The sequence below is a fragment of the Manis pentadactyla genome, chromosome 4 (genome assembly GCF_030020395.1).
Source record: "Manis pentadactyla isolate mManPen7 chromosome 4, mManPen7.hap1, whole genome shotgun sequence".
Taxonomy (NCBI): Eukaryota; Metazoa; Chordata; class Mammalia; order Pholidota; family Manidae; genus Manis; species Manis pentadactyla.
In genome coordinates, this window is record NC_080022.1 from 100,471,433 (window position 1) to 100,480,622 (window position 9,190).

General features: G+C 51.7%; 1 protein-coding gene across 1 annotated transcript in view; it reads right to left on the minus strand.

Annotated features, from left to right (window-relative positions):
- SLC6A17 (solute carrier family 6 member 17) overlaps positions 1-8,148 on the minus strand; it is a 52,108-nt gene extending 43,960 nt beyond the window's left edge. The window contains exon 1 of the mRNA XM_036916715.2: positions 7,773-8,148. The gene's annotated coding sequence lies outside the window, so the exon portion shown is untranslated. The remainder of the gene's footprint in view (positions 1-7,772) is intronic.
- Between the last annotated feature and the right edge of the window lie 1,042 nt (positions 8,149-9,190).

Consider the following 9,190-nt stretch of genomic DNA (forward strand, 5'->3'; position numbering starts at 1 on the left):
AACTTAAGGGCCCTTGATGCTGGCAATTCCTTGAACTTACCAGAGAGGGTCAATGGAAGGTTTTCACCCAACTAGGTCACCACTGCCTCCTGACCAACGGCCATTTGTAGACATCATTGATTACATGTCATGTCCTGATTTTAAGAGGTGACAATGTACAAAAATATGCATCTTGGAATTGATGAAATAAGGCAACTGGTCCATGGGCACACCATCAGAAAGGGGAGGCCTTGGGTCTGCACGAACACAGTCTGACTCTGGAACCTGACTCAGCCATAACACCATGACAGATAGATCACGGGTTTGGGAGCCAGAGAAACCTGGTTTTGAGTCCTGCTGCCACTTATTAGCTGTAAGTGTTTGGGAAAGTACACATCTCTCTTGGTTTCAGCTCCTGCACCTGAGGAGATGGAGCTGGAGGTGCCAACCTCACAGAGCTGTCAAGAGGGTAAAATGAGGTAATGCAAGGAGCACACCATAAACCAGCATCAGCTGCCCCTTCACACGAGAACATGGGGTAAATGGGTCAGCCAGTGCAGCTACCCACTGTCCTACAATGCCCTGCAGCAGGCATGTAACAAGCATGTGGGTGCCTGGGGATGCAGGTGCTCGGGGCTCCAACGGACTTCCCACCACCCTCTTGGGCTGGGAGGAGAGTGGAGCCCAGAGACTCCTGTAAACTAGAGATATTGCTGAAATGCAGGATTTTTTAAATCCCTCTTTAGAGTTTTCCCTCCCTCTCTCCTTCCTTTCCTTTCCTTCCTTTAACAAATATTTACTGAACACTAGCTATGCACCAGACCCTGTTCTAATATAGCAGAATGTCTCTACTCTGTGGGATTCACCTTCTAGTACAGAGAGACAAATAAAAATCAGACAAATATTGAATTAATAATGTGTATATAGATATATACTATATCTATAATATATAAAAAGGTATTATATAAATATATGGAATGAATATGAGGGGATGGAGTGAGGCAGGGATGCTACAACATACAGGGGAAGGAGGAAAGCACATTCTGATAAAGACCCGATAGACTGAGAAAATGAGGCACATGAATATCCTGGAAAGCATTTAGGGCGGAGGGAAGTGCAAAGGCCCTGTGGCAGGGCCAGCATGCTTGGCAAGTACAAAGAGCAGAAGGAAAGGCCCATGCCAGGAGCATCCTGAGCAAGAGAAGAGTGAAAAGTGCTGAGATAGGAGGACAGCCAGAATCCAGAGCAGGCAGGACTCATTGGCCAGAGAAAGGAGTTTGAGTTTCCTTTCAAGGCCAATAGGAAGCTGCTGGAAGTTTTTGAGCAGGGGAATGATGTGACCCATCATTTAAAAAGGGGATCACCATAGGACAAGCAAAGAAACAGAGGGTGGGTAAGAGATTATGGTGGCCTGGGCCAGGATGTTGAGTGAGGTTTAGGTTTTACAAACAGAGAGAAAGAGGGCCCCACCAGGATCCAGAAGATGAACTGAAGGACACAGCAGGATCCAGACAGGCAGAAGACCCAGAAGACTATACCAATTTGGAAAAAAAAAATTACTGTAAATCAGAAGTGAAAACATAAAGTCCAAGAGCAAAGAGTAAAAGTCTCACTCCCCTTTCCCTTCATTCTCCAGAGGCCCATGATCATGACAGATGGTTCCTCACAGCATCTGCCCTCATCCTCTGACCTGGATTTTCTTAAAGCTGCTATTTTATCTTGTCTCAGAGAGAGACAGAGGGAACCAAGGATGTCAAATAACCTGAGTTACCCACAGAACTGCTGAAGGGCACTTGAAGAAATCATGACCAGAAACTCTTAATTACAGTCCCAACATGCTGTCTCCTCTCAGGGAACAAGAAGGGTTATGTCTCTTTCCTCACCGCCATCAGTACAGCGGGAAGCACTACTATCAGGAACAAGTTGCTGGACAGCTGAGATCACAGCAAGGGAGCAAGTATCTGAAGATCTGGTGCAGTTATATGTGTTATTTATCCTCCCAAAAACTTGGGATAAAAATGCAATTCTCACTTTATAATGAAGCAGGCTAGGCTAAGGGAAGATAACTCTCCTGTACAAGATTGCCCAGCCGTGAAATGGAGGAGTAGAGATTCCAATTATGTTCATCTGAACTCTGTAGCCCATATGCTTTCCAATATCCTGGTTCTTTCCAACTTTTTGCATGTCATGACACGCAGAGAAGAGAATACTGGTACAGAACACTGGGGTGAATGGAAGAGGTTCCTCCACCCTAGGCCACTCCAGGCTATTCCAAGAGATATAGGCAGCACTCTTTCTGGGCCAGCTGCTACCCACCTGTGGCACTGATTAGGAAGTTCACCCATGTACCATGCTGCATTTCAAAGTGATACACCTGAGCCACAGTCAACAAGTCACCACCATTTCCCCCTGAGGTCAGGAGCTTCCTCACTTGGCCAGGTTTTTTCCCAAAGCCAACAACTAATGCAATTTGGGGAAGTGGTCAGTGATGTTCCTGCCAGCTGTTCTACAGGAGCCCCAAATCACTAGCTGGCAGGTTGTCTCAGCAGTGTGCCAGGACCGTGGACAGCGCCCAACAGGCCATCCTGGGAGCCAGTGCTGGGTGCCCAGCACGGGAGCACCTCCTCCTTCCTTTATATCCCCAGAGAAGAAGGGGTCCACATCATCATTGAATATTCACCTGGTGTCACCTGACGGAGCCACTCCACCAGGTGACTGTTCACACATGTCACAAAAGGTAGGCTTTATCAAACAGCATTGCTGACCTGGAGTGGGATTTAAAACCACAGGAGCCCAGGAGTCTTATAATTAAAGAGAAAATGCAACCAGCAGGAATTTTGGGTGTAGACCAATGAATTCCATTTGCAAGTGAAAGAATAGGTGGCAAATCAGCAGTGTGCAGAATCCAGCAGAAATTCTAATTAAACCAGTAATTAGAAATGATGGAGTACAGCAAGAGGCAGCTTGTTACCTTCAGAAGATCTGTGAGAGGGCTCTGAAGGCAGAGTGGCAACTCAGTGCGACGAATGCAGCTAACAAGACGCCCCAAGGGTCTGAGAGCTGGAACATCATCTCCTCGGGCCCTACACTGGCCCCACCCTCCCTCCAGAAGAAGCCACAGAGCAAACAGGGCCTCAAGTCTCAGCTCCCAAGCTGGGGACTCAGACTGCCAAGGATCACCTGACAAAGAATTATTCTCTAACAAAATTGCCTGTTTCTCACCATGAGAATATTGTGGTAATCCATCTTACATCAGCGCTTATCTCCTCATATGTGAGTTTTCTATGCACAGGGAATATTTTAATTATTCCCTATATATGCATTATACACATATAATATATATATTACTTATATATTCACTATGTAATTATTCACTAATTATATTTTCCCATAACTGGATTTATCCACATATGAACAGTGTTTTAATTTTTTTAATTACTCATGGGGGTGGGGCAGGGGGATTATCAAAGGACTGTATCTCCACAAAATGTCTGCCTATGGAGGAAGGGTTTCTGGGAAGACCTCTCTGTGTCCTCTGGGGGTGGGGGAGTATTAATGCTTACTTCCAGTTACCACCCTCACTCACAGGAACTTCCCCACCAAGACCAAGGGTGGTTTGGAGGTGCCAGGCAGGCTGGCCAGTATAGGCTTGTTCCTCAAGGGATGGTGATTTCTCAGAGAGAAGAGATGAAGGAGCAGGAGGAATCAGATGCCAAATTTCCCAGAACAGCCAAGAATGCAAGTGGCAGAGCCCAAAAGGTGAGGAGAGTGCACTCTCCATGGGATAAGATCAGGAAGCAAGCAGCACTGCTCTGAGCAGCCCATGCTGTAAATAACCTTGGAGCTTTAGCAGTTTTGCCCTGGGGTCTGGGGCCTCATCAGAAACTGCTGCAAGTCCCTAGCATGCACTCTCCAGCACAGAAACCTGACACACCAGAGCTCCCACCAGCAAATGGCTGTCCTTGATTCTGCTGATGCAACATCCTCAGGGCAACATCCACTCTGCTTTGATTCTCCTCTCCCTGCTTCCATCAGCAACCCCTGACTTGGACAGAACTGAAGTGAATTAGGTCAGGAGTGGTAGAGGTCAAGAAACGGAAGACAGGCAGGACAATAAAGCACCAAGATGGAGACTGGGATCTTCTGGATTCCAATCCACCTGGAACCACATACCACATTCCTCAATTTTGGAAGTTTAACCATGTTCATTCCTACCAATTTTCCATTGCTGGGAGCTCATTTCCCCCTTTCTCAGGTCACTAGCATAAAGAACTGGACTCACAGATTTAGACAGCCTCCTCTGGGTAAATGCCTAGGTTGTCAACAAATATTTATTAAGAACTTCTTATGGAGACATATCACATAGTTGTTAAGAGCATGAAGTTTAGAATCTGACAAACCTGAGTTCAAGTTCTCAGGTTGCCACTCACTATGTGTGTGACCTTGAGCAAATTATTTCACTGTTCTGAACCTCCAGTCTCACAACTGTAAACTGCAGAGAGCAATATCTGTCTCATGGGATTGTAGTGAGATTAAACAAGATGGTATAAGAATAAAGCACTTAGCACAATGCAGAAGCCTCAATAAAAACCTGGGTATTATCACTGTGTGCCAAGCATGGCATAAGCAGCTAGAAGCCAGGATGGCACTCACCTCCCCTAAGAGCACACCAGGTAAGCATTTCCCCCACAGAGCACTGTCCCACCTGAGTATGGGAAGGGGAACTAATGCAGACCTCCTCACAGCACTTTGCTTCTGACCTCTGGAGTCCAGAACACCAGTCAGGGAGGTTAATGTAAAAGGGCTTTGTAGTTGCTAAGTGACCGAGTTTTTTCTCATCCTGCTGCTCTAGATATTTGGCTGTGAGGACTTTTTGCAGCCCAGCCTAGGAGTGAGTGATAACTCAGACCTGGTTCTAAGAAAAAAGCCCAAATCCATCTTCCCTTTAAGCTATTCTGCTGTGCATCTTAGCAGCCTTAAAGGGATTCATGATGAATTGTCCTGCTGCAGCAGACCTGGACAGAAAAAGGAGCAGGCAGGAAGAGAAGATGCACAGCAGTCAGGAGTCCTTTCATATCTCTTTCTCAATCATCCTTGGAATTTGCTCCCAGATCTGATGGGTAGGACATTGATTCCAGGGTGCATGTACCTCCAGGGTGCATACACACACACACACTCACACACACACACACACACACACACGCAACTTCCAGTAGCAGGCTGGAGTCCCCTGGGTCAGCATGGTCCCTTCCCTGTTGCACTGGGGATCCCCTTATTTCCTTCACTCTTGAGGCACAAACATCATAGCTCCACACCAAAACTAGGCACATTATAGAATGAGGGAGCAGGGACCCAGGACCCATCAGGGAAGGCAGGAGACACACTCCTTTCCTCTCCAGGAAAAGCCAGCCCCGCCTCTCCTGCACAGTTGTCTTGTGGCTTTCAACTCCATTACAGATAGGTCAGGTGGGGAGGAGGATGGCAAGCCCTGCCTGAAGGGCGGGGACCCCTGAAGTCCACCCTGCAGGTGCCGTAACTTGAGACCAGGCCCTAGACATGAACAATCCTAAACTATGTGCTGGAGTCTCATCCTGGGGCTATTTGCAGACAGCTGAGGGTGCCGGCAGACCCAACACAGCCGGGCCCACCCCCACCCCTACCCTCTCAGCCCTGCTCTTACTCAGTCTTCCCCACTCAGGGTCTCCTGAAGAGACCTGGGGGTTAGAACAGTTCAGCTTGAAGTGAGTTGTGGGTCCTTCTCAACCACACTGAAGCCCTGCCACTTTCATTTTTCCCATACCCCTCTTACACCAAGGGGCAAGGGCAGGGAGAGGAAGAAGCAACTCTGGTTACAGTCCATAAGGAAAGAGGTGGGGAACTAACATTTAATGAGCATCTGTTATGTGTCCAGCAATGGGCTCAAAATAAGCCTGCGGAAAAGGTGGCATAGGCATCTCTGAGGACACCAAGGCTCCAGAGGGAAAGTGACTTGCCCAAGGTCACTTCCTGCTGGCACATGGCTGGGCAATGGGCCCAGTTCTGACAACAACCACATACCCTCCCCCGGAGACTTCTCCAACCCCGCACCCCCACCCTGGCCCTGCTTTCCTTCCCTTGGAGTCAGAGGCCTAAGGCCCTTGCCCCACAGCCAGGCAGCCTGAGCTCAGCATGGCTCACTATGAGGACCTGCCCACCTCTGCTCAGTGGCCCTAAAACACTGGTATCTCTGGCCATTCCTGCCCACAGTTCCTGGGAAAGAACTCCATTCAACTCCCAAACAGCTGACACACAACTCTGCATGTGACTCAGGTCAAACTTACTCCAATCAGAGCTGGTGGGCGCAATTTGCCTCCTGCACTGAGTCACCCTCCAAGCTGAGCTGCAGAGATTCAAGGAAACTCACCACCTACTTAGTTACAGCTGCTCTATTAGAGAAAAAGTCAGCAGAGGAGCTGGAGCCTCTGATGGGCCCCATGAATGAGCCATAGCCCAAGGACAGTCAGGTGTGACCTCAAAGCCCTTCCTGCTCAGGGGATGGGGGCACTTACTGGACCATGGGGTAATGTAAGCACAGGGAGGGACACAGGAAATCCCCACTGTTAACCTCAACACCCTCTGACCTTGTCCTCTAGACATCAGTCACCATGTCCAACACAGCCAAACAGCTAGGCTTTAATGTTTTGGTTAAATTTTTTTTAGAGCCATTACAGGATTTTCCTAGTTTCTTACAAGTTCCTGTTAACATGGGCAGAGCCTTCAAAAGACTCTTCCTTCTTTACCCAACCACCCTATCTCCCCAACCCGGCCCCACCTGCCTCATACTCACAGAAGAATTGCCACAAATACAGCCTGTTAGAAATCTCCTAATACAAAGATCCTTTAAAATATTTCTCAAAGAAGTAAAGAGAAATGGGATCAATTTATAATTTTTTTAAAGCCACTTGACAGTGACTGAGTCCTGTAAGTTAAGTGGCCTCGGTATTTCTAATCACTTGGAGCCCTGAAAGTGCGGTTTGGGCTTTAAAAGGAAACACCAGGCTTCCTTACAAGACGACAGCGCTCCTGGGGGAACGGCCCTCCAGGAGTACTTCGAGCATCGCTATAGAACTCGGTGCTCACAGGTATAAATGTGGCAGAGGCCTGTCTCCTGAGACGGTGCCCCCTCCAGACACGCACCCTGCGCACGTCCCCCATCTCCGTCATTAGGTTCTCAGATGCGCTTCCCTCGAGGATGGCTGGGCTGCCGGCTAGCTCCAAATTCAGCGAAGACCAGCCCCAGGGCTGGGAATTAAATATTCATCTCTGCGCAAGCACTCTGCTTCTCCTGCCAATGTTATTCTCAAGGTCACCGGCCGGAAGCCGAGCGGATGGGGCTGGGGTCTCCCGCCGCGCAGGAGCCTCCCCGCGGGGACTGAGCCCTAGGCGCGCAGCTGCGGGCGGCGGGACTGGCCGGGCCTCCTCCCGGGTGCTCCGCGGGCGCTTGCCTCTGCAGCTCTGCCCTATTACCTCCGGAGTTCTTGGGCCCGCCTGAGCCCCGGAAGCTGGAGCCCGTTGGCCAGCCCATGCTAGCTGAGCTGGGCACCCGCGATGTGCCCGAAGAGCACGGGCCCCGGTGCTCCGTCGCCAGGCAACAGCGGCTGGAGCGGCGGGAAGAGCCCAGGGCCGGGCAGATACCTGGGCATGGCCGCCTCGCACCTCGGTCCTTAGGCCTTCCCGGCCGAGGCGGGGCCGGAACAGCCAAAGTTGCGGTGGCTGACCGCGTAAAGCCAGGCGGGGCGCGGCCAGCGACTCACCTGTCCCGCGTGGGGCGTCGCGCGGACACAGCCGCTGCGCTTCGGCAGAGCTGCTGCGGCCCCCGACGGGTCGCAGGCGCACAGCCCTCCCACCGGCAGCCCGAGTCTGGCGGCGACGGTCACCAGCCGGGGCTGGGAGGGGACCCGGAGCCGCGCGCCCGTGCACGCGACTCTGCTCGCTTCTCGCTCCCTCCCTCGCCGCGGGTCCCGGCCCAGCTCCCGCCCGCGGTGCGCTCAGGCCTCCGGGGAGCGGCCCGGGGACCCAGGTCCCGCGGCAGAGGGAGCGCGTGGGGCTGCGGGCACCGAGGCCGAATGCCGTCCTCCCTGCGCCCTGGCCGCGCCGGCTCTGCGGAGCGGAACGGATCTGGGCGGAGCGCACCGCGCACCGTTCCCTCGCTTTCCGAAAGGCCACCCTGGCGGCGGGGCGCCGTGACGCAGTCTTGACTCACGCGCGGGCCCGCGTCAATGCTGGGCTCTGAGGCCGCGAGCGAGGCTCTGATGGCCGACGCAGGCGGAGCGGGTGGGCAGGGAGAGGGAGAGGGGCTGCCTCTTGAGGCCCTGGCCAAGCGACCCAGACCACGGAGCCCCATTACCACGGCTTCTGCCCTCGCAGAGGACTGGGCCCTGGGCCTCATTTGTTTACCTTTTCTGGCCCATCTCTTTGGGCCCTCCTTCAAGAACTCTGTCCCACCCAAGTGATAATTCCTCCTGCTCTGGGCACTCCCATCTCCTTACCTATGTTCACTCTCTTCTCACTGGGAATGCCTTTTCCACAGGTCCCTCCACCATACCACCCTGCAATTCCCTGTGCCTTGAAGTTCAACTCTTCCATATGTCTCTCACTCATCCATTGAGCTCCTACTGTATGCCATGGGCTTCAGAGGTTGAGACCACAGAGGCAGAGTGGGGCTTACCCAGACAGCCACAATGCAAGGCAAAAGGACTGAAGGACCCTACAAAGATCAGTAGAGTGAGGGTCAGTGAAGGGAGAGGGAATTCCAAGAGGGAATTCGTAAGGCTCAGGGCAGGCCTTATGAAAGAGGCAATACAGGATACTGGTCTCAAAGGGTGGACAGGACTTGAACTTTCATAAGGGGACAAGGATGACCCTTGTGGAGGGAATAGCATGACAAGGCCAAAGATACACAAGAGTGGAGAAGGTGTGCAAGGGGGATGACTGCCTGAGCTGGAGCAGGGGTGGGGTGGTAGGAGGTGACCTTAGGGAGGTAGGAACCATCCTCCAGGGTCTTGGAGGGCAGTCTGGGGAGTCTGGGATAGATTATCCCTGCTCTAAAGGACACTATGGGGACTTCGGCACTAGAGACAGCTGTTAGGGAGGGGTGGGAGGTGGAGGCTGTTTCTCAGTTGTCCTACTGAAAGGCTATATAGGACCATGGTCACAAACTCCAAAGGCACTG